The sequence below is a fragment of the Pinus tabuliformis genome, chromosome 1_2 (assembly GCF_031772625.1).
Source record: "Pinus tabuliformis cultivar Carrire ecotype Pingquan chromosome 1_2, CPIR1, whole genome shotgun sequence".
NCBI lineage: Eukaryota > Viridiplantae > Streptophyta > Pinopsida > Pinales > Pinaceae > Pinus > Pinus tabuliformis.
The window spans coordinates 113674998-113701841 of record NC_142298.1 but is presented as its reverse complement, the minus strand read 5'-3'; the positions used below and the strand labels follow the sequence as shown (position 1 = coordinate 113701841).

The 26844-nt window shown below is 35.0% G+C and overlaps 2 pseudogenes; both read right to left on the bottom strand.

The window, feature by feature from the left end:
* LOC149204767 (pre-mRNA-splicing factor SYF2-like) overlaps positions 1–16910 on the bottom strand; it is an 87975-nt pseudogene extending 71065 nt beyond the window's left edge.
* A 5872-nt stretch (positions 16911–22782) lies between these two features.
* LOC149204766 (putative nitric oxide synthase pseudogene) lies at positions 22783–24120 on the bottom strand (annotated as a pseudogene).
* Between the last annotated feature and the right edge of the window lie 2724 nt (positions 24121–26844).

The window sequence follows — 26844 nt, the reverse complement described above, 5'->3', positions numbered from 1 at the left end:
TTGTTAAGGATCATGCAACTTCAATCCTAAAGTGGATATATGTTTCCATCCTGCTTTTCATCTTTAGTCGAGCATGATGAAAAAATTAAACACCACCTCTTTATTGAGGATTTTGAGGTCATTGCCAAGATTGATGACTTCCATCATCAAATGTTTAGGAAAGCCATCAAAATTGAGAAGCAGAGGAGCAATCTAGACATAGACAATAAGTAGAAAATAAGTAGCAATTGGTTCCTACCCTCACTTCTTAAGTGACTTTGTTTTGATCCCGTTCCTATTATTATATATTTATAGATTTTTTTAAAATTTTATCTATAATAATTATCTTTTTATCTCTGTTCTATTAGATAGAATATATAAATTTATAGAATGTAAGTAATCATATAATTATATGTAATATAAAATATATTTTTAATAAATTATATATATATAATAATTTTTATTTCACTTTATGTATATATATGGTCTTAATATAATATAATATATTTTATATTTATTTATTTTTATGTTTTATTTATTTATTTTTATAAATTTTATTAACTATACATTTTATTTTTTAAACTCTTTTTATTAATATTTTTTTATTAATTTGCTAATTTTTTATTAAAATATAAAATTAAAGTTTAATAAATGATATATATGAAGTTTGTGATTTTTTGGTTATATTTCATTTTAGTTTTGGCAAATATTTTTTTACTACATATATTTCTATTTGAGGAGGTATTATATTTATTTATTATAGTTTAATAAATATTATATTTATATTATATTTGAATATTTTTTATTATAATGATTATTTATATAATTATATTTTTAGTAATTAATTAATATTATTAAATATTTAATAAATAATTTTAAGTTAAGGTGTAAATTATTTTAATATTGTAGTGTTCGTAGAGGATTAATTTTGATTATCTCTTATGTTTTGGTTTGGTTTTTTAAATATTATGTATTTTTGTGTTGAAGTTTTTAGACCTTTCTTTTATAACTTTATAGTTGAAGTGTTCAATGTCTTTAGTAATCGTCAATCACCTTTTTCATCAATTTATCCGTGACTTTCTAGATATATTCGACTTTGGGGATGTACCGAATGTGAAAAATTAATTTTAAATTTCATTTGGATTTGAAATAATTTGTATATATAAGATAATTATTATTATGTTTGAATGGAAGGGGATGTACGACGTATCAAATATTAACTTTAAAGTTTGATTGGATTTTATTATTATTAATTTTTTTGGTTGTTATAAGATAATTAAAAATTATTATTAGAATATGTAGAAATATTAACTTTAAAGTTTGATTGGATTTTATTATTAATAATTTTTCTGGGGATATAAGATAATTAAAAATTGTTACGATGTTTGAATGGAACGAGATATAAGGAATATGAAATATTAATTTTAAGGAATATGAAATATTAATTTTGAGGAATATGAAATATTAATTTTATAGTTTGATTAGATTTTATTATTTTTTTTTGGGATATATAAGATAATTTTTAATGTGTGTTGTTTTTATAATTATTATTATGTTTTAATAGAAAGTTTTATTTTTTGGCATATTTTTTTTATAATGATTATGATTTAAATTATAATTTAAGGTAATAATGGTTATCATTATAATAAATAAGAAGTTTATTATAGTTTCTTTAAATGTCTTAAAATATATATGATTTTTAAATTAAAGAAAAAAATAGGGGAAAGTTAGAATTTTATAAAAAGGATATCATGATTATGATGTGATATTATAGTGAAGGTTACAATACTTTTATGGGCCATAAATAAATATGTTGAATAAAAGCTATATGTTGCATGTAAAATGTTTGATGAATTTTTTGAGGAAAAAAAATCAGAAAAATGTTTGAACTAAAAAATTGTAATGTTGAAAAATAGTCAAATATAGCTAAATTTAGTGGTAGACTTATAGAAGCATGGGCGTTTAAAATATGTATCTATATTTGGTATTAATGAGCCAAATTATGAAATTGTAGAGTTGATAATTGAACAAATTGGTAAAATTTTGTGAAAATCCACAATTTTTGAGAGAAATATAATGCTTAATTGGTTCAAAAATGTTAATTTTATGGGTACACACATTGAGGTAATCAGTATATGCTTGAAAATGGTAAAGGAATGATGTATTTTAGAAACTAAGCCTATGAATTTCATGGTGAGTAATTTTTTTGAAATACTACTCACTATTCACAAATTTGGAATTTTTGAGAATTGACTATTCTATATTAATGACATCAGCTATGATCTAAAGGATCCAAGGGGATTGAATTTTTTTTAGAATTGAGTATTCTATACTAATGACATCAGTTATCATCTAAAGTATCCAAGGGGAAAAGATCATAGTGTTAGGAGTGGACAAGTGGATAAACCATGAGACAATTTCTATAACAAGGATCAATTCTAGATGGAAATACATTATTAATAGTTTAGCATTTCCTAACCTAAAATGAATGTGGATTGTCCATCATGACCAAGCTTACTATTGGATTTTTCATAAATAAGGTATTTTGCTAAGGATCACGCAACTTCAATCTTAAAGTGGATCTATGTTTCAATCCCACTATTCAGCTTTAGCCGAGCATGCTAAGAAAACTGAGCATGCTGAGAAAATTGAACAGCACCTCTTTATTGAGGATTCTCCAATGATTGTCAAGATTGATCACTTCCATCATCTGAAATTTAAGGAGGCCATTGAAATTGAGAAGTGGTTGAGCAATATGAACAGGGAAAATGGGTAGAAAATAAACAACAATTGGATTCCTTCCCTTACTTCTTAAGTGAGTTCTTTTTCTCCCTCTTTTTTTTTTTTTAGATTTATCATTTTTTGTTTGTTTTTTATATGTTGTTGGATCTTGTCTCTTTTTTCCTAAATTTGTTCCTTCTCCTTCTCCTCTTAGTTTCGTTATCTTTCTCCACTCATGACTCTCTTTTTTCTATTTATTAATTAGTAGTTAGTTGTTATTATTATCATAAGTATTAGTGTTATTTATTTTATTTTTGATTCCTTTATTTATTTTTATTTTTATTCACTTTTCTTTTCTTATTTTATATAAATTTATTTATTTAGTTTTATTTATTTATTTTTATTTTTGTTCACTTTTCTTTTCTTATTTTATATAAATTTATTTATTTAGTTATATTTTTTGATTTTTTTTCTTATCATTATTTTATCTTCATGCCTTTTAATAAATAATTCTTATGATTATAATAATATTAAAATAATTGATATTGCTTATTATTAATCATCATTTTATGGAAGTTCTTCTAGTAGTAAGAAAAATAGTTATAAAAAATAATAATGTTTTTATTATTTTTGACCTAATTTAATTTAACTAAATATTAATTTAGTTAGAGGAAGGATTTCCTTATTAACAAGATTTTATCAAACAACAATTTATTAGATATTTTATTATTAACAATATTTAATTAATTTTGAGAGCCTTATTCTTCGTTTTTTAACGTTCAATTTAAATAAATAAAAAAATTCCAACATTCATTTTCTAGTCGTTTGCATCTCTATTGTATATATAAACTTGGCATGATGAACCACACTAATGGTTAAAAACAAGTTGGCTCAAAAATTTAAAATATGATTTACAATATCATTTATCTTTCTATCTCCATTCTATTAAGTAAAATATATAATTTTATTTATATAATTTTATAAAATATAAGTAATCAAACAATTATATATAATAAAAAAATATAATTTTTAATATATATAGTACTAATATAATATATTATATTTATTTACACATACATTTTAACTATTTCTATCAATGAATTCTTTATTGAATTTTTAAATTTTAGTTTTATTATTTATCTTCTTATCTCATATTTATATTTATGAAATAGAAAATATATTTTCATATTCATAAAGTATATTTTCATATATTTAAAATACATTTGATGATGGCAGTAGTGGTGGTGGTGGTTAATGTCCACTAAGACCAAACTTTGGTCTATCGGACCTAAAGAAACAAATTATTTAGTTTGATTTAAGATTTTATTCCTATGCTCAAAAAGCTTGGAGAGAAGTCTCTCGAGCTCACTGTAATTTTGACAATGTAAAAGGCTAGGAATGTTAGTATTGCAACAAAGATTTTGAAACTGAGATCTAATGTGGCTGTATGGGGGGCACTCTAAGAGGAAGTGATTTTCATCGTTGATGTTCGTATTCTCACAGAGATGGCAAAACCTTTCCATCCATGGTGTTTTAGGAACTGCCTAACGACCCGTTTCACTATGGAGCTCATGAGAGTTCGTTCTAATATTGGCTATATTAATTTTCTTCTTTGAGCTAGTTAAAACAGAGAGATACTTTTGATCTTCTAGGGTGGGGTTGATGACCTCCTTATAATATATTAATTTTCTTTTAGCTCCTAAATCTTTCTCACACCACACTTTTTCTTTGAACTTAGAAGTAACAATATTTTTAATGTTATTAATGTTTTGCATTGCAACATTCTCATTGGTCTCTCAATGGTTTAACCAGACCCTGGTGTCTTTATACCAACCTCGTTTGAGCCTTAGGTGGCTTTGGCTGGAATTTAAGGCTAGCTTAGGAAGTCTATGGTCTCCTATGTTATTGAGTTTGTGCTTGTACAACAGAAGCCTAGTCATAGCTAGGCTCTCGATAGGGGAAAGACCCATTTCTATAAGGAGAATAGGATAGGGTGTGCTGCTTTTAATTTTGAAGTTATATGTTATAAAACGCTTCTGTATTTGCTCAATCTTTCTCCAGGATTCTCTAGAGATGCTACAACCCCAAACCTTACATCCATATAAGATAATCGGAGTGACTAAAGTTTCAAAGAGGAACTTCTTTCTATCCCACATTACGAGGGTTGCCATTTTACAATTATTTTCAAGACCAAAATAAGCTTTCCATCCCCCATTAATCCTTTTCTCAATTCTATAGTTCCAGTTGAGCTTGTGATGAATACCAATTCCTAGATACTTGTAGGAAGACACTTCCTCCAAGTTACTATTGTCATACACAAAATTAGTGGTCCTTATTGGATTTGATAATCATAACTTTTGTTTTGTCAGTGTTAACAATCATACCCATGGTAGAGCGGAAATCCTTAAGAAATATAATTTGCTTATCAAGATCAGATGGGCACCTTGCGATAAGAACAATATCGTTAGTGTAGAGAAGAAGCATGATGACTATCCAAGCTAAGATCGTGCCAGCACATCCTGCTTCCTATAAACAACCTTCTAGCTTGTCGATATAAATGCCAAATAGGGTAGGGGAGAGGGGGCAACTTTGTTTAACTCTGATATTACACTTAATATCTTTCGACCACCCTTCATTTCTCTTTAACTTGGCAATTACATTCTCATATAACCTTATAGTGGCAGCTCTCAACTCAAAAGGAACCTTTAGCTCTTCTAATCTGTTCCAAAGGTTATTTCTAGAAACCCTATCGAAAGCCTTTCTAAAGTCCACAAAGCAACAAAAGAGATTGGATTTATCATTGTGGCATTCCTCCACAATGATCCTAAGCGTAACGAGGTGGTCTGTTGTTGAGTGCTGCTTTCTAAAACCCACTTGGTCTTTAGCCCACTTACCTTCACTTTCAAGCCATATGCTCAACTTCCTTTCCAAAATAATACCATATAACTTGGCTAGGAGAGGGCTGATCATAATTGTCCGATAATTAGAGGGGTTATTTGTATCCCCACTTTTAAAAATAGGGATAATGAGGCTTTGAGTCCATGGTTTAGGGAACCCTTGCTTGACTGCTTGATTGAAAAGCTTGTGAATGAGGGGGATGAGGACAGGACCTCCAATTTTTTAGATTTCTACCTGGTAACATTGAATGTCCTTAGCTTTCCCATTGGCCAAGATATTAACCCCAAAATCAATGTCTTCTAATGAGAAAACTTCTTTCGTTGTGAGCAGGGTTTCAAAGTTATCCATGACATTTGGAGATTCATAAAGCTTTTTAAGATAGGAATTCCAGTCGTGTAAAGTTATCCATGACATTTGGAGATTCATAAAGCTTTTTAAGATAGGAATTCCAGTCGTGTAAAGCAATTTTATTATTATCTTTAGTTTTCCAAGTTAGAATCTGCCTCTAGAATTTCTTATAGAAATATGAAATATTTTTTTTCCCTATTTCATTATAATTCTTTAGCATAATATTCTTTTAGTTTTATATATTTATAATTTATGAGGTATTAATATAATATATTATCTTTCTAACCAGTTTAATAAATATTGAATGTATATTATATTTTATTATTAGTTTTTATTTATTTTAATGATTATTTATATAATTATATTTTTAATAATTAATTGATATTATTAAATATTTAATAAATATATATAAGTTATAGAATATTATAATATTTTCCGTAATGTTTTAGTTTGATTTATTGATGTTCTTACATTTTTGTCTGAATCTTTATAGTATTTAATCTTTTTGATAGATCAAATTATATATTTATGTCTTGATGATGAATCACATTGGTTGATTTGAAACGTTAACCTGAAATTTGTGAGTATGATTAATCTAAAAAACTATTTCTAAACATTATGAGTCACAAAAAAATTGCTGATTTGATTAATCTAAAAGAACTATTTTAAAACATTAATAGTCACAGAAAAAAATGGATTATTTTAGAAAGAAATGAATTATTTCAAAACATTATTAGTCACCGAAAAAAGACTGGATTATTTTAAAAAGAAATGAATTATTAGGGGTATGTATGTTGTGAGGAGGACTACAAAAGAGTCTTTGATGGTCACTTACCATTTCTGGACGAATTTTCGTGAAATGCATATTAGCACTTTTAGAATAACATGGTGAGGTATAGTGATAAAAATTTAGATGAACGTGAAATTTTAATATAATAGAATAATACAAAAAAAACTAAGATGCCTTATTGGCATTTTAGCCGAATTTTGATGTGTGTAAAATAGAGATGTTCAAACATGGAAATCCACCATTTGGGCCACTTTTTAGATTAAAAGAAGAAAATTTACTCAAATTAATAAAAAAAAATTACCTCCTATCAATCTCACAACATTTATAACACGAATGAAATTTACTTCATTCGTTAGTAATCACTTGTGTTCATATCTCATCGACCCTCTCCCTCTGGTATTTGTGTTTTTGAAAGTTCAAAATATGTTTTTTCTATTCCCTGACCGATATGGTTTTAATGTGTTCGCTCAGCTCTTCCCATGGCAAGGTGAGCAAATACTATTACAATTTTTCTTTTGATAAAGGAATCTCTACGAATCAACTACTGTTCGCACGAAAACCGTTATTCTGGGGCAAGATTGGTTTGATTGACATTGCATTACGTGGTTTTTCGGTGTCTGTCAAAGGCGTTGCGAAGGCTACCGATACCATTTTCGGTGAGTTTAAGTCGATTACAGATTCCTTAAATATTAAGGGATCCAACGGATATCGGTGCGATTATGTCTGTTAGATTCCTGAATATTCCTACGACTTAAGGATGCCTTGCCTGATTCCTGAATATTCCTGCCATCGACTTAAGGATGCCTTGCCTTTCCATTTTAACAGATCCAGAGAAAATGCCATAGATCGATTTTGTAAATTTGATATAGTGAAAGAAGTGTTGCCCGATCTCATGTTAAGAAGAAAAGGATAAATTAGTGGAAGCAAAGAAGCAGCTGCTTGATACCCATAGAATTATTGTGTCAAAAAAAATATTTCTTCCCATTTCATCCTTTGTTCATCATCCTATAATTCAGATTGCTATAGTTGGTAGAGACCCATTAATTCTAATGATTCTGACATGGATTTTTGTGGAGAGACATAACAAAAGTTGTTCCCATGCTCCAGAAAAAATTTCCCCATTTCATCATTGCTCTTCAAACCATAATTCAGCCAGAAACCCATTAACTCTAATAATTTTGCAGGTCAAATTTTGTTGACCTAGGGTTTCGAGCAAGTTATTACATGTTTAGAAACTTGGATATCTTGAAACAGAAAATCCATCCATTCACGTTTTGTCTACTATTCTCTTTCATAGTGTTTGAATGACAAAAAAAATGAAGACTCTATGGAAGAGCTTGTTTATTGCATTACATAGCACATACATTTATATGAAATCCAGCTACAAAAGTTTTACGAATGATCATTAACTTTATCTAATTCCTTCGACTATCGTCGACTCTTGCCGACTGACACCAACTAATCGCTATCATACAACCAGGACAGATGGCTCATGATTATTATTCTAACACATCCCCTTAATCACGACCTATACTTTAACTTACTTGTTGGTCTAAGTTTCAACTAGGCTTACAACAAAACATTTTATTATTGTCTTCTTGCTAAAGGGTCCATGCTTGTTCATTTGCTGGTGCAGTTTCATCTTCACCTTTCTCTCTTTCCTTATGAGCTCCTTCAACTTTTCTTTTCTTATGTACTTAACATTAGCAGCCTCTTCTGGATTGGGATGCAAGGCAAGATCCCAAACAAGATAATATAATTCATGCTCTCCCCACTTTCTACTAGGAGCCACCAAAATGCACTCATCTTCGATCATGAGCGGCCTCTAAACAACATCCATGGTAGTATCCTCCACTATCGTAACCATCTTAGAAGCGGATCCAATCACATTACTAGCAATTGGGTTCAGGGACAAGCAAGTTTTTCTCTCATGTGGAATGGACTCTAGCTCTAGATATTTATGGTCATCAATAAAATCATTCTATTGATCTAATAATTCTTGTGACTCAAAAATACTACCTGAATAAAAAATATTAACAGGACCAAAAATACTTCCAAATGAGCTCTCTAAAAATGCATCATCAAAAATATTAGTATCCAACATTATCCCACTCATTGTACTCCAGTCAGGCCAACATTATCCCACTCATTATACTCCAATCAGACCAATGACCTTCTACCGGGCTCTCGTGGTTGCCACACCCAGTGTCACACATGGTTATCACTAATAGAACTCTCTATGGATTGAACAGTGAATTCAATTGGCCTTTAATTGGCCTTCCACACTCAATAATAGTCCACACACTTAGAAAAACAGGGTCTTCACACAGATCTCTAGCTTGATCTCTAGAGTCAGCTCTCTACTCAGCCTTAGACATAGATTTTCTCAACAACCATTGTTTCATGCTTGACGCTCACCTTCAGGCAACCTCGTTTACCATTAGAGAACATAGAAACAACTCCTGCCAACGGGCTTAGTTCACACAGCAATGGTGACAAGCACCAAATAATATACTTGTTTTCATGTTGACTTAATCACAACGCACCAGTCCAACACGACCATTTCTCATATGACAACAACTCTTAAACATAGTTGCTTAAACATGAAAGCTTAACAGATCCATGTTATGGTGCCAAGCTCTTCCATGGCACAGACTCCTCCAACATACAACGACAATCGAACCACCACCAATTACCATGGCACCATTAGCGGCAACAGTGCCAAAAACTCTTTCACTTCCTCAGGCTTGGGCCTGCTCCAAGCCTCTTCCCAGCAACTTTTCACCGCTTCACAGGTTCTTACAGTCGACTACCAACTTCTCTGCACAGGTCAAACACAACTTCCTAACCACATTGACTGTTACATAGACCAACAACAAAATGGATCATTAAATTCCCTTCGCTCCAACGAATTTCACGCAACACACAAACTCTCTACCACCGCTCACCTCAGCTCATGTCACCACCAGCCTTTGCACTAAACCCAAAATTGGTTCCACAATAGGCACTATAGACAAGAGTGACTCAACAAAAGGCTCACTATGCCCCCTTATAAACCAGACCTCTGGTAACACACAACAACGTTGAACACCACTACACCACTATGTCCGCTCCTCACAGAGGTTAGATTCACCGCTCACCACACTTCGACGACTCCTCCACGACTACCACATGATCGCAACTCCACATCGCTAAAGCCACTCTAGCTCCAGCATCCAAGCTCCTTGCAGTGATACACCACAACTGCAACAACTTGTAGACAAAATACACCAGCCCTTCTTTTCACAATAGTGCTCTAACCTGCTCTCCTCAACAGTCTTCTCATCACACACCCCTGAGCCCTCCAGTCTTTGATCCACACTATCACTACCTCGACCTCATCTGTAGAAAGTCTTCAAATGCACACAGTGGCTACTCTCGAAAGTCTTCAAATGAGACTTCACAATTTCTTCAACCCCAAACACATGCTTATAAAAACTTACATCATCCACAGCATGCAGAGCCTCTACAATCAAATGGGGTTTCAGGATAGATAAAGTTGGTGGCTTGGCTACAACACTGTTCACTAGATAATTTTTGGCCTTTGAAATGATACCAGCATCCTCCAGATTTTGCACACTCAACAACCACTAACATGCTTTTCCATGTTGCATTCCACCACACGCAACAGGTTCAACAAAGCCTCTACACAATTCTCTATGGCAGGCTCAGCACAACGTTATGATCATGTTGCTCAACAGTCTCGACAAGTCAGACAGACAGCACAATACTTGTTCACCACAAAACGTAGCACTTACCAAACCGTGGCTTCAAACTGTTAGGATATTCCGACACATAGGAAATAGTTAAGTATAACTTGGTCTAGTATAGAGTTAGGTAAAGTGTGTTTCTTTACTATGTACATTTTGTAACTTACAATCCGACGGTCACGATATGTAGTGATCCGACGGTTCAGTCTCTCCTCGGTATTATCGACACTTGATCCGTGGCTTAACACCCGATTGGTCCATGATCTCTATTTAAAGAGCATGGAGGGTCATTTGTAGGTTAACCGTTCATGAGAGAAGCTTATGTAAATTTTCATTCTTTTATTAATAAATTGCCTGAAGTGGCCGCGTTGGCTCAGTCTGTGAACTGTTTCCCTCTTTGAGGGTTTTAACCACGTCAAAAGTATTGGTGTATTGATCTGTGATCTGTTTGTGAGCGGTGTCCTTTGGTGTTCCGTTTGAGGAACTTACCCTGTAAATTCCTACATGGTATCAGAGCTATTTGAGGGCCGCGTCCATTGGTGATCCAAATCTAAAGCCGGTAGAACTGCATCCGACTACCGTTTCCTAGATCTACTGTTTTTGACTGCTTTCGGGCTGAGAGGACTGCTCTGTTGTGTTGGGAGCATCTGTTCTAGTGAGGAACCCCTTTCGTTTCACGCGAAAAGGTTTCTGGTAGCCCTAGCTGCGTCATTTTTAAGATCTGGAGGTATACAGTGTTTATTTGCAGTTTACAGTTATTTTCTCTCTGTTTATTTTGGTTTCAGTTTATTTAGCCTTTTTTATTACTGGATCTATACCTTTCATTTCTGCGTATGCTCTTTGCCCTGCGACTCTGTGCGATCTGGGCAAATCAGAAACAGAAAGGAAGGATTTTTCTCATGCGTATGCTCTTTTCCGCTGCGCCTTAGTGTGATCTCAGAAAATCAGAAACATTGAGGAAAATATTTAGTTTCCGGCTAAAGCTAACTTCGAGCCGTAAGGTTCGTTTTTTTTTGTATGTCCGTGTTGGGTTTTGTGTTTTTTGTTTTGTAGGGAAAAAGAGCTTTCTCAAAGCAAGCACGCAACCCAAAGCTCCCCCCCCCCCCCCTCTCTCTCAAACTTTTTGTATAGCTCACTTGGTTCAAAGCTAATTTATGAGAGTAGAGGTCTTGAGTTCAAGTCTCCTTTTTGTTGGAAAGGGGGCGTTTTTTTCATTTCCGCACATTCCCGCACTTCGTCGGCATCTTCATCAATTTCTTTTCAAAAAGCTATAACTTCTTCATCCAGAAGCCGTTTTCAGAACCGTTTTTTTTGAAACGGCCTAATTTTTCGAGATCTTTCCATTGGAACACTTAGTTTCAGCATCTATAGCTTTATTTTCTATTAAAATGGAAAGTCCATGCCAAGTTATTCTTAACAGCACCAACTACTTCCAATGGTGGTCCTACATTGTGGATTTACTTAGAAGTAAAGGTCTCTACAGAATAGCCACAGGCCAAGAAACCAAACTGAAAGATGAAGATAAGGCAGCTAAATGGGAAAATAGGCAAGATCAAGCACGTGGGTTGATAGGGATGTCTATTTCTCCAGATCTTAGATTCCATATTCCAGAACTTGATGCTCCTGATGAAGCAATGAAATAGATTACTAAAGTCTTTGGAATTAAAAATGAACTTAGAGCCCATCAACTTGAAAATGAGTTGCTTACATTGGACCCCAATAATTTTTCTTGCATTGAAGATTTTTTGTCCAAGTTCAAGACCCTTAGACTTCTCTTGGAAGGTGTTAAGGTTAAGAAAGAAGATAGTAACCTTATATATTCCATTCTTACTAAGTTGGGACCAGCCTACTTTGTGTTTGTTTCCACCTTCCATTCTACAAGAGAAGCCTTCATTTCTCAAGGACAAGACTACAAGTCCCCTTCCTTTGATTCTTTTTGTGATTCTTTAATAAGAGAACAAGAAAAACTCTTACACCTTGGTCTTCTTAATCTTGGAAACTCTTCTAAGAAAGCGTTAGCCGCCCAGCAGCAACCAAATCCAAAGAATCCTAAGAAGTTGTATCCTAAAAAGAATGGTCCTAAACCAAACAAGGGTCCTAAGCAATTTCAGCCTCAAAATGATAAGACAAATAAAAACAAAGGGAAGAAGACTGATAGACATTGCAACTTTTGTAATCGAGATGGCCACTTAGAATCCAAATGCTTTAAGAAGATGGAAGCCTTTGAAGCAGCAATGAAGAAGCATAACATCCATTTGGAGCACTCTTCAACTTCAACTTCATCTTCAGGAATGACACTTTCTACATGTGGTTGTCAAACATCTCGGTATGGCTATGCACTAAATATATCTTCTTCTTCTCATTCTCATGAGTGGCTCATTGATTCTGAAGCTTCTTATCACATGGCCAAAAACAAAGCCACGTTTTCTTCTTTAAATGATTGTAACACCAAAAATATATATGTTGGTGATGATAGATCTCTTAGTGTTGTAGGGACTGGAACTGTTCATATAGACAATGGTCAGTTTACTGATGTATGATGTGTTCCAACCTTATCCTGCAACCTTCTATCTATATATCAGATAACCCATTCAGGTGAAGGTAAAATCATTGAATTTTCACCTCACGATGTTGTAATTAAGGACCTAAGAGATCCTAGACAGATTTTAGCTACTGGCATTGCTGATGATTCTACAAGGTTGTATAAGTTTCACAACTTTGGGTCATCAAATCTTCCCTCAGTATTTGTTGCTCATAATGATGAAGTGAGCAAACTTTGGCATGAGCGATTTGGTCACTTAAACTATCGCTCTCTTCAAAATCTATGTAAAGAAAATATGGTGACAGGTCTTCCAATGGTATCTTGCAGAGATGGTGTTTGTTCCGGATGTGTACTCGGAATACATCATTGGGACAGTTTTGAAAAATGTGCCTCTTGGCATGCCTCAACCCCTTTACAGCTTGTGCATAGTGATTTACGTGGTCCACTTCCAGTTGTTTCCTTCTCTGGCTACAAGTATTTCTTAACTTTCATTGATGATTTCTCCAGACGCACTTGGGTATACTTCTTAAAACTCAAGAGTGAAGTATTTAACATGTTCTTGGCCTTTAAGGCCTTTGTTGAAAAACAATCTGGACATCAAATTCTTAAGCTAAGATCTGATAATGGCGAAGAATATGTTAAAAACAACTTCATCAACTTTTGCACTGAGCATGGAATTCAAATGCAACATACTGTTCCATATACTCCACAACAAAATGGTGTAGGTGAAAGGAAGAATCGCACCTTAAAGGAAATGGCTAATTGTATGCTTCAATCTAAAGGACTTAGTCTTAATTATTGGGCAGAAGCAATTAACTGTGCAAATTACATAATAAATCGCACTCCTACTAAGGTTTTAAAGAATATCACTCCAAAAGAAGCATGGAGCTCAATTAAACCAGATGTAAGTCACTTTTGTGTTTTTGGAAGTGAAGCATGGGCCCATATTCCAGATGAGAAACATAAAGCTTTAGAACCTAAGAGTGAAAAATGTATTTTTGTTAGATATTTTGAAGATGTCAAAGGATATAGACTTATTCCACTTAAGTCCAAGAATGTTATCATTAGAAGAGATGTAAAGTTTGCTGAAAATATATCGACCTACGAGCCTAGTTCGGCGGATGTGCCACCTCTTCCTATCTCTTCTACTTTTGAAAATATTTCTTCTTTAGATGATGAAATCGAGGATGACAATCCTCCCCCAACTTCTCAGGATCCTCCTTCAGCTCCTCAACTTCCAAAATGGGTCCGTGCTACTCAGGATGCAGCAGGTGATCTTGCCGGTGATCCTACAGATCAGTGACGTACACGTTCTCAGTTCGAGAGAGCCTCTTCTTTACTGGCTCAAGCTTCAGTGAATTATGATCCTGACACCTTTGCAGAAGCTTCAGGCCATCCAGATTGGGAAGCAGCTATGAATGAAGAATATCATTCATTATTGGTAAATGATACATGGGATCTTATTCCTCTACCAAAGGGACGAAAACTTGTTAGATGCAAATGGGTTTATAGAACCAAGTATGGACCAAATGGGAAAGTTGATAAACATAAAGCTCGTCTTGTTGCTAAGGGTTTTTCACAAGTTGAAGGCATTGACTACACTGAAACCTTCTCACCTGTTGCCAAAATGAACTCTATCCGCCTTGTTCTTTCCCTTGCTGCCTCTTTCAAATGGGAAGTCCATCAGATGGATGTTAAATCTGCCTTCTTGCATGGGGACTTGCATGAAGAAATCTATATGGAACAACCTATTGGCTTTATACAAACAGACTCCAGCCTTGTATGTCGGCTTAAGAAATCCATTTATGGTCTCAAGCAAGCTCCTCGAGCTTGGTATGCCAAAATGGATAGCTTTCTTTTAGAAAATGGCTTTTCTAGGTGTCATTCTGACAATACTGTCTACACCAAGAAAGTGGGCAAGTCTCTTATCATTCTTGTTCTTTATGTTGATGATCTTATCCTGACTAGTAGTGATCCCAACCTTATAAACCATGTGAAGTCTAGCCTTAAAAGGAAGTTTGAAATGACAGACTTAGGACACTTACATTATTTTCCTGGTCTTCAAGTCTTGCAATCCAAGGAAGGTATTTCCCTTTCCCAGTCCAAGTATACCTGTGATATTCTACGCCATTTTCACATGGAAGACTGTAAGCCAGCCCCTTCTCCCTTTCAGTCTGGAGTCAAACTTTCAACCACTTGTACTTCTCCTGAAGTTGATGCTACCTTATACCGTCAACTTGTAGGAAAACTTTTGTATCTAACCCATACTCATCCTGACCTTTCCTTTGTTGTTGGCCTTATTGCTCGGTTTATGCAAAACCCACGTGAAAGTCATCGGAAAGCAGCTAAAAGAATACTTCGTTATGTTCGAGGTACAATTCAGTTTGGGATTCATTACAGTGCCGAAGCATCTCCTCTATTGGTTGGTTTCACTGGTTCTGATTGGGCTGGTGACCCTGATGATCGGAAGTCTACTGTAGGTTATGTGTTCACTCTTGGTTCAGGACCTATTACATGGGCTTGCAAGAAACAAGGTGCCATTTCTCTTTCTTCAGCAGAAGTAGAGTATCGTGGTGCCATAGAAGCTAGTAAGGAAGCCTTGTGGCTTCGTCAGATCCTGTCAGAATTTGGCTTTCAGCAGCAACATCCGACTACACTTTGGTGTGATAATCAAAGTGCCATTCAACTACGCAAATATCCAGTCCAACATCAGCGCAGCAAACACATTGAACTGCACATGCACTTCATCAGAAAGCTCATTCACAACCATGTTCTTGAAGTGCAATATTGTTCAACAGATGATCAAGTTGCAGACATCTTTACAAAGGCTCTCACAAAGGCGAAGTTCACTAAACTTTGATTTATGGTTGGAGTTCAGGAAGTTGTCACTAAGGGGGGATAGGCTCTAGTGCCTCCTTCCTTCTCCTATTGTGTCATATTTGTAAATCCTTCAATCCTATCCCAAGTTGTTCTTAAGGGGGGATGTTAGGATATTCCAACACATAGGAAATAGTTAAGTATAACTTGGTCTAGTATAGAGTTTGGTAAAGTGTGTTTCTTTACTATGTACATTTTGTAACTTACAATCTGATGGTCACGATATGTAGTGATCCGACGGTTCATTCTCTCCTCGGTATTATCGACACTTGATCCGTTGCTTAACACCCGATTGGTCCATGATCTCTATTTAAAGAGCATGGAGGGTCATTTGTAGGTTAACCGTTCATGAGAGAAGCTTATGTAAATTTTCATTCTTTTATTAATAAATTTCCTGAAGTGGCCGCGTTGGCTCAGGTCGTGGATTGTTTCCCTCTTTGAGGGTTTTAACCACGTCAAAAGTACTGGTGTATTGATTTGTGATCTGTTTGTGAGTGGTGTCCTTTGGTGTTCTGTCTGAGGAACTTACCCTGTAAATTCCTACACAAACAACACTCTACCAGAGCTTACTCGACTATGGCCAAACACAACTCTTGCTCTTCCTCAAACAACAGGAATAACTGAAACCCTTGGCTCTAATACCATGACAAAAACATTGAAGACTCTATGGAAGAGCTTGTTTATTGCATTACATAGCACATACATTGATACAAAACCCAGCTACAGAAGTTTTATGAACGATCATTAACTTCTTATCTAATTCCGCAAACTATCACCGACTGACACCAACTACTCGCTATCATACAACTAGGACAGATGGCTCGTGATTATTATTCTAACATTGAATAAAAATAAGAAACATATTTTATAGAACAAGGAAAGTAGCTATATTACCTGTTTCTTCCTTTTCTCGGCATTCCTTAACTTCAATTATTTTCCAAAAGCAATACTCCACACATTCATGATAAGGATTTGAAGCATTTATACACTCCAGATGAACTCGCATACAACCCAACTAACCCCACCTCACTTCAAATTACAGAAATGCCCCAATAGCGCGATAAGTTTTGTAACTGAAATTACGATTTCTAGATCATACTAATTACCTCTTGTAATATTTAAAATCCATTGATACCTTCTCCAAAAGACGCACTCCAACACTAATGCTTTCCTCTTCATGTAGAACCATCCATGAAAACTTGTAATGTTCAAAGAAAATTACAGATCATTCCACCCCTTTGAGAATATATTCTTAATGAGACTGCTCCAGAAAACCAAATCACTGTTGGAGACATATATTTAGAAGAAGCCTCAGTTTCAGGCTAAAAAACTCTGGAGACCAAAAAATAAATCTATGGGACGAAGGAAGGAAATGTAAGATCTACTTAATAGTTAATCACGATTAAATGGATTAACTTTTAGCATCACCTGATGCGTCTCTCCCTTTGTTAGAGAGATTTATATGAGGCAAGCGAGATGCATTTGGCAAAATCAATTTTAAACCAAAGATTCATTAAATATTTACATGGATAAAAAGAAATCGATTTCAAGTTCGGATGTATTAAATATTTAAAGGAAAAATCTCTACGCCCAGTGCCATGGCCACAAACCTATGGCTCTTATACCACTGTTCGATTGAGAGCCAAAGTGAAAGACCAAATTCAGTGTAAATTTGACACGATTTGCGCTCAGTTCCATGGCCGCAAACCTATGGCTGACATAATTGTACCATGAAACAACATTTAGTTATAAATTACATTAGACTTAAAATTTTGATTCAGGACGGATCTAGTTACTGCATCACCATAAATTTTTGAAAGAGTGCAATACTTGATTCAAACCAAGATGCTCACAACTTTGCTTAAATAAAACAAAATTCCTTGGTATGGGATTGTGATAGTAGCCTTTAGGACTCATTCAAATTTCGATCGTTCATTTCTTTGCTCAACGAGGCGGTGGAAGAGGTCTTCATTTGTCTACTCAACTAGGTGTTGGCAGAGGTCTCGAGTTCGACTCTAGCCTGCTACCCAGGTTATGTTGTTGGATTCAACTAAAAAAATTTTGATTGCTGCAACCAGTCCCGTAAGATTTTCAAATGATGGCTGAAGGTCATCGGGATCGAATTACAACCAATTGAATTTTAACTAACTAATATTGGTTTTCAATCTAATGGCAAACATCATTTTAATCATCTAACATCAAAATCAATGACTAAGAATAACAGAAGTGGCATGGGAGGGGAGTTAATTTCAGAGGGGAATGCCTTACGACATAAATATAGATAATATTACCAAGAACCAACATAGATTCATCTTAACTAAAGATCCAAGAGATGAGAAAAAAAAATTGACTAACAACAATAGAAGAAAGATAACACATGATTGTTTAAAGTGTTTTATTATTGTATTTCATTTGGTGTGGTTGATCCAAAATATAGGTTTAACATTTTATAACCAATTGAGTTTTTTTAATTTAGATACTTTATTAAACACCATATCATGGAATTAAATTTAAGAGAGAGAAGGGGGGAGAGAGGGAGGGAAGGGGGAGGGAGGGAGGGAGGGGGGAGAGAAGGAGGGGGCAGAGAGGGAGAGAAATAGAGAGAGTGATGGGGGGAGAGAGGGGGAGGTGGGAGAGAGAGGGAAAGAGAGGAAGGAAGACAAAGAGGAGAGAGAGAGAGAGAGAGAGAGAGAGAGGGAGTTGGAGGTGGAGAGAGATGGAGGAAAGAATAAAGAAATAGAGAGATAAAGATGGAGAAAGGGAGGCAGTAACAAGAGAGAGATGTGGAGAGAGTGAGGGAGAGAGGAAGGAGGATAGAGAAGAGGAAAGGAGAAAGATAGGGAGAGAATGGGAAGAGACGGGGAGAGAGGGAAATAGTGAGAGAGAGAAAGAGAGATGGAGTTGGATGGGGAGAAAGAGGGAGGGATGAAGAAATAAACAAAGGGAGAAAGGTGGAGAGAGAGGGGGGGCGATAACTGAGAGTTGGAGAGAGAGTGAGGGAGAGAGGAGAGCAAGAAGCAAGAGGGAGAGAAGGGAGAGAGATAGAGAGAGAAGGGGAAGAGAGAGACAAAGAGAGAGAGAGAAGAAGTGAGAGGGAGAGAGAGATATATATGGAGAGAGAGTGTATATGTTTTTGGGGTCAGATAGAGAGAGGGACTAAGAAAGATACACATAGATACAAATAAAGATATTATATAGTATTAAATAACCAACCTAGATACGTCTTAACCCCGGATATATAAAGTGCCAAGAGTGATCAAATCTCTTGAGGTTCAAACCATTCCTCAAGTTTTGCACTCAAGAAAGAGCTTTGCACCTCAAGAGATTTGATCCCTCTAAGTGCTTGATAGATCCAGGGTTAAGATGGATCTAGGTTGGTTTATTATTTAAGTTTCTTACATATTAGAGTTTCCTTGAATGTATTAAAATATATATGTGATTTTTAAGTTAAAGAAAAGAGTAAGGACAAGTATAAATCTATAAGAAGGAAATAAGATTATAAGTTTAAGTTAAGAATTATTGAATATTTCTAGATTATGAATGCTACAATGATGATATATTTAAGCTACCAAGTGATCAAATTAGTTTTTAAGTAATGGAAAATGGGTCATGAATGTCGTTCGTGTAAGCTTAAAGGAAAACGTGGGGATTGCATCATTTCATGATTGTTACTTTCCATGGGAATTTTGGTGTGAACTTGCAAAAGAAAACATAACTATGTTTCCTATGAAACTTGTGAATCCTAGGTAGGATTCTATTTATAGTTCTCATTGGATTTCTCTAGGGAACACTACAGCCTTGAAGCGGGGATTATGTGAGTAGGATTGCTTACTTTGTGATGCCTGGAGAGTTCTTGGAGAATCCCTTGGCGTAATTGGAGTTCTTTAAGCAAACACTTTGAGACTTCTTGATGGACCTATGTTAGAGCCCTAGAAGGTGAGAGTGATAGCTTGAGGGATTGTGGAAGAGAGAAGGGGACACACTTCATTGGGTTGTGCAAGTTGATATAAATGAGAGAATATATGTTGGAATTGTTATTAGAGTTTATTACATTGGCATAGACAACTTAATATTCAATATTAGACATAGTTGGTTCAAGCAACATTTTCCTTGGTGGAGTCACAATGTTACCTTGGGGTTGACTTGTTTTTGAGAGAGTTAGAGCAGTGGTGTCTATGACTAACTATAATTTTTTGGGTCTGCAGCCGATTGTTGCTTTAATTAAAGATAATTGTTCTTTATTATACATGCTTTTATGTTTTTTATTATGTATTTTTATATGTTGAAATTTCTATTATAAATGGATGCTCATTCATTGAAAGTTGATCGGAATGCATGATTGTATCATATATTGGGAATATTTTGTTTGGTATCAAAGTGGGTAGTTTAGAAAAATACCACCCACGTTGAAAAAAAATAAAAAATATAATGTGCGTAGAGAAAGAATTTTAGTAACATGGCTCAACATGGAGATTGGTATTTTATGATGTGATATCAAAGTGAAGGTAACAACACTTGGGTTCTACAGGCCATAAATAAACGTATAGAAGAAAATCTATATGTTGCATGCTATGAAGTATAAAAGAATGAATGTTTAAATATGTAGCTACATATTCATATTATTGAGTCAGATTATGAAATTGTAGAGTAGATAATGGAAGAAATTGGGAAAACCCCCAATTGTTGAGCGAAATCTAAAGCTTAATTGGTTCAAAAATGTTAATCTAATGGGTACACACATTAAGGTTATGATTATATGCTTGAAAATGGTAAAGGAAGCTTGTACTTTAGGAGCTAGGTCTATGAACTTTATGGTGAGTGGAATTTTTTTGGAAAACTATGTAGTATTTGCAAAATTCAAAATATTTGATAATTGATTATTCCATACTAGTGATATTAGTAATGATGTGAAGGATCCAAGGGGAAAATCTCACAGTGGTAGGGGTAGACAAGTGGGAAAATTGTGGGACAATTTCTATAGGAAGGATCATTTTGAGATGAAACTAGATTGTAAACCATTGAGTATTTCCCAACTTGAAATGAATGTGGATTGTCCATCATGGTCAATATTACCATTGGATTTTTTAGAGATAAGGTATTTTGTTAAGGATCATGCCACTTCAATCCTAAAGTGGATCTATGTTTTAGTCCCGCTCTTTAGCTATAGCCAAGACATGGGGGCTTCACTTGGGGAGCAATACCATATCAGGTGCATTGATATTGGGGATATATATTAAGGAACAAATGACATAATACGTTGAATATATAATAAGGGGTGAAGGGTTTTTATAATAGCAGGTATAAAAATTGGAGTTCAAAGTTAATGAAAAAATTTAAAGGGGTATAAAAAATGTTAATGAGTCTAGGGAACTTGAGATCGACTTGATTGACATCGCATTGGGTGGTTTGTCGGTGTTTATCAAAGGCACCGAGAAGGCTACCAATATTGTTTTAATAGGTCTAGAGAAAATTTCTTTGTTGAATTGTAATGGCCTACTTAATCTTATCATGCCAATTTTACCAGTGTTTAGATTACCTTAGAATATTGACTTATAATTATCAAGAAATATTGGTACATACCTACATTTGTGAAACTGTAAATTTATTAATGATATAAATTTTGTTATTATTCAATTCCAAACTTACCTCCTCAAATATAATTTTGATACGATATGGTCTCCTTCCATTTATTCCAATTTAAATATTCATATCTCATCCCCAAAATGTCCTCTCAAATTTACTTGGGAGAAGACATGGTCCTCTCCAATTAATTACCAAATTATATATTTATATCTCATCCCCAAAATGTCCTCTCGATTTAATTGGGAGAAGATAAGTCAAATGTAAGGATCAGGGGGTAGTTATGACACTAATGATAGATGGTTAAGGTGGAGAAGAGAAGGGGTCATAAAAGGGGAAGGAGGAGAGGAGGAGAGGGGATCCTTGGTCTTGATTTTGGTGTTGGTTTGGTTGTGGTTTTGGAGAATTTGTTTTGAGAGTAAGGTGGGGAAGAGAAAAGGGAGAGAAGGAGAGTATTTTTTATCTTGGACACACTAAATCTGGTTGGAATTGGGCTGGGAGGGCTAGGCAACCTATGGAGGTTTCCTGGGCTGGGAGGTAAATCCAGTCGGTAGTCAAGAGGAGCATCCCAGTAGGATTGGGAGCTCAGGGGCATCTCAACCAGGCTATTGGAATAGGTATTCCTCTATTTATAGATTACTCATGTAAGTGATTGAAATGAAATTCTCACTATTTAATTGTAGGGAATAAATTTTAATGGTAAATTGTCATCGATTAAATGTTTAGTTAGAAATAAATTATCTCCCATTTTATTGTATTTGAAATTAGAGAATTTAGTTCTATTAGAGGACCCTAGGTTGGAGCCTTACATGTGGTATCAAAGCAGGTTCAAAATCTGGACCTAAGACCCACTAGACACAAATCTCTGCTAATTTTTTTTTATATAAAAAGTATGTGGAACTGATTTCTCCACCTTACTCTCAACTCTACTTCCCCTATGTATTAGAAGGTGATTCATACTCCACCTATCTAGTTGACTTTTCATAATCATCATAATAGAACAGCAACACACGTGCTCTCACCAAGATTGAATATGGCCAGAAACAAAATAATGCATGCTCATACAAATTTTGGGCCTCGGTTAGACACCATCTTCAACAAATGGCTTATATACCCATTAGGATGCAATTTCTTTTCTAACATTTCACCCATGAGTTTCTAAGCATCATTTATTCTGCCTACTCTACATAAACCATATATTAGGGAGTCATAAGTTGATGCATTGGTGCACAACTTTTTTTGGGCATTCTGTTGAATAGATCACAAGCAAGTTCCATTTTACCTTCCTTGCAAAGGCCTCAAAGTAGCATGTTATAAATAAGAATGTTAGTGGCAAAGCATTGCTCCATCATTTCTTCGAGCTCTCTATGATAGAATTCTTCAGCTTCAGATGTAGGAACTACTTTAATTTGCACTCCTTTTGGTCCATACATTATCAATCGTATATGGAGAGGTACCTTGACTACATCGATTCTAACTAGACCACCCCAGAATATAGACAGTCCATTTAAACCATTGTCCACTGTACAGGATGTTGCTTTGGATGTATAAAATAATCCTTGATTTTCCTTGGTCAGTGCATCAATAGAAACAACATTCCCTTTCAGCCGGCTCTGTGGTGCAAGCAAGGGAAAATATTCAGCATGTACAACAGCTGCCTGTCGATGATGAAGATGCACTCCAGGCGTGTCATACAACTTCCCTTCTCCATGGAATGCATCAATCTGAATGGGACCAAGTGTGGTGCCGGGCACAACAGATTGGATAGGTTTGTATCTTCTTGTTGCTGCTACAACAAAATCCTTAAGTGCCATTGTTTTTAGTAAAGCATTGATGAATGTCGACTTCCCCACATTAGCGGACCCCAGAACATAAACATTGTGCCCCTTTCTTTGTTGTTGAATTTCTGATACAACTCCAACAAACCCTGACAATGATTTTGAACTTGTCAAGTGAATACTAAGAATGCAGTTTAATGATCAAAGCTTTATCATGACGAAGATGAGACAACTTTTCATGAAGTTGCTCAGCAGAAATGAATTGTTTTCCACCAGAATAGCCCCCATGTCCACCAATAGCAGTGAGCATGTGTCCATGGGATAGTAGCCAACATCTTCCACATAGTACAGACCTCAACTGGTGATGTTTCTTTTTCAATTCGTAGGTCTCTGGGGTTACATAACCAGGGCCATCAACCTCCACAGTTTGCAAAGGTGCCCCGCATCCGTAACAGACAGGCTCCATAGACATCTCTGGTACTTTATTCTTCTTTTTATTTCTCTTCTCCTTTATATTGGACTGAGCAGAATCGTGCTTATCCAGAGCCTTTTCTAGAAATATCTGGCCCCTGCTCTTAGCAGAGGGCCCAAGTCCAAGTCCACCTGCGTCCTCTTTTTTTCCGAACCTTTGTTGGTTGTCTCCACGTAGGCATTTAAACACCTTGGACGATGAGAATTCATGCCCTTTGAGCGTGGGAAACTGCATTTGCGTGAGTTTTGTCGGGCAAAGAAAGAGGCTTCGAGTGAACTTGTGTGAGGAAAGCGAAGTGCTGTAGGGAATGGCAGTGAATGATAGGAGGAAGGACAAGTATATGAGGGCCTGAGTATCAGTTCACAGTGGGTGGATGCCACTGCCATGGAATGATTGATTGAGAAGAGAAATTATTGAAACTGGATCTTTGTTTCGAATTTGAGTAGGCATTCAAGTTTTATACTTGACCCACTGTCATGCCATGAAAGAGAAGGCTCATGTGTTACAGTAAGCTCGACTATGGCTTGAGTTGGCTTGAGTGTACATCTAATAATTGAAGAGCCTGATCAATCTGGCCTATTTCACAAAGAACAGAAAATACCATTTTCACAATTAAGCGACCAGGTACATGCCCACTCTCTTGCATTTTGAGAAGAAACTTGGAAGCCATATCTCCCCTTTTTACATCACAAAATCTATCTATTAATGCATAGTAAGTTCTTTTGTTAAGAACCACATTCATTTTCCTAAACTTGCCAAGCTATTAATGCATAGTAAGTTCTTTTGTTAAGAACCACATTCATTTTCCTAAACTTGCCAAGCAACAAATATCCATCATCTACTCTTCCAGACTTCTAGAGGCTAGAAATGATTTTACGAGATGTTGAGTAATAAAGGACATAATTCCATTCAATTACAACATCAAGAAGCTTGTGAACTATATCAAATTTCCTGCCTTGCTCAGAGCATTGACAAGAATAACAAGTGTATGTCTACCTGAGAAGAAACCTGTTGCCATCACATCCTCCACAACTTTATAGGCTTCATCCATTTTTCCCATCCTACAAAGCTCATTTGTAAGTTTATTATAAGTAAACCTATCCAGAGAAAACCCTATTTTTGATCTTTCATTGAAGAGATCCATTACAATGTCAACAAACTTACCTCTGCAAAAGAAACGAATGGCCGCATTGATAGTGATCATGTCTGGACAAATATGCTTGCCTTTCATCTCATTTAGTAAACAATAGACCTCCTTGTGTCTCTTCCACCTCAAAAGGCCAGCAACCAATGCACCATAGCAACGAGGCTCGGGATGGAACCCTTGAGAAACCCTCTCTTTAAAGTAATCTAGTGCTTCATTCACTCTATTCTCTTCAATGAGATGCTTGACCACTATCTCATATGATTTAGAAGTCCGAATAGCATGTTCTCCTCTCAATTCATCAATCAACAACACAACTTCATCAATCCTACCGTCTCTGCAGAAAGCACTAGCAAGAGAAACAACAATGACCTCATCCACGACAAGACCATTTCTCCTCAATTCATCAAGCACACCTTTCGCTTCATCTAATCTACCCATCTTGCACAAACCTTGAATCTTCACAGAGCCCCCCAATCCTACCTTGGCCCCACTGTGGCATTCGCTTCTCAATAGCATTTATGACATGAAAGGAATTTTCTTTTGCCAATATTCTAACCAACACACTGTACAGAAACTTATCCAAGCTCAAATTCTGAAACCACATTTGCCCAAACAACTCCAGAGCCAATTCAGACTTCCCAGCAAGCGAATATCCCATTATCAGAATGGAATAAACCCTTGGACCAGAACCAGGGTTTTGTTTCCAGTACGAATCCAGCCACTCCTCTATAACCCTAGATAAACCAGCCCTAGACAACATCTTGAAGAATGTGTAAGAGGCTGTCACACTATGATTGTAGCCACTCTGCTGCCCGGCCCACTCAAAGAACGTGATGCATAGTGCCACATCCTTAATGAAATTTGGTCTTTTCATTAATTTTTTTTTTTTTTCTCATTCTTTTAAACAACTAAGTTTTAGTTAAGCAATCATAACTAGAATTTTTTATTTACAAACTTCCACTGTGTAATTTTCCTGTGCCTAAATCACAACATTTGTCTATAAATAAAATTCTCTCATTTATATATAAAACATTATATATATATATATATATATATATATATATATATATATATATAGATAGATAGATAGATATATATATATAATATTTTTTAATGTATATTAATTTATAATATTAGATAAAATTATATATATACCATTTTTGAGCATCTTTATATCATCTAAAAAAATTGGAGAGCCTTTCCATGTAAGTATTAAATTGCATATCTCAAGTTATACATTTTTAGGTTGATTATCTAGAATTTATTAAATCTAAATGTATTGTTCCTAAATATCCCTTTAACTAATAATGAAATAAAAAAACAAGTTTCTAAACACTGTTTTGATCAACAAACATAAAGGAAACCAAATGATAATGAACCTATCCTCCTTAGCTGAGACCAAACACCCGGTCATGGTACCCTCAGCTGAATGCTCCTACATCATAGTGGTAGGGGTAGACAAGTGGATAAATTGTGGGACAATATCTATAGGAAGGATCATTTTGAGATAAAAATACATCTGTTAACCATTGAGTATTTCCCAACCTGAAATGAATGTGGATTGTCCATCATGGCCAATCTTACCATTGGATTTTTCAAAGATAAGGAATTTTGTTAAGGATCATGCAACTTCAATCTTAAAGTGGATCTATGTTTCCATCCCACTTTTCATTTTTATTCGAGCATGAAGAAAAAATTAAACACCACCTCTTTATTGAGGAGCGTGAGGTCATTGCAAAGATTGATCACTTCCATCATCGAATGTTTAGAGAAGCCATCAAAATTGAGAAACCGAGGAGCAATCTAGACATGAACAATAAGTGGAAAATAAGTAACAATTGTATTCCTACCCTTACTTCTCAAGTGACTTCGTTTTGATCTCTTCATATTATTATATACCTATAGATTTTTTAAAATTTTATCTATATTAATTATCTTTCTGTATATTTCCTATTAAATAAAA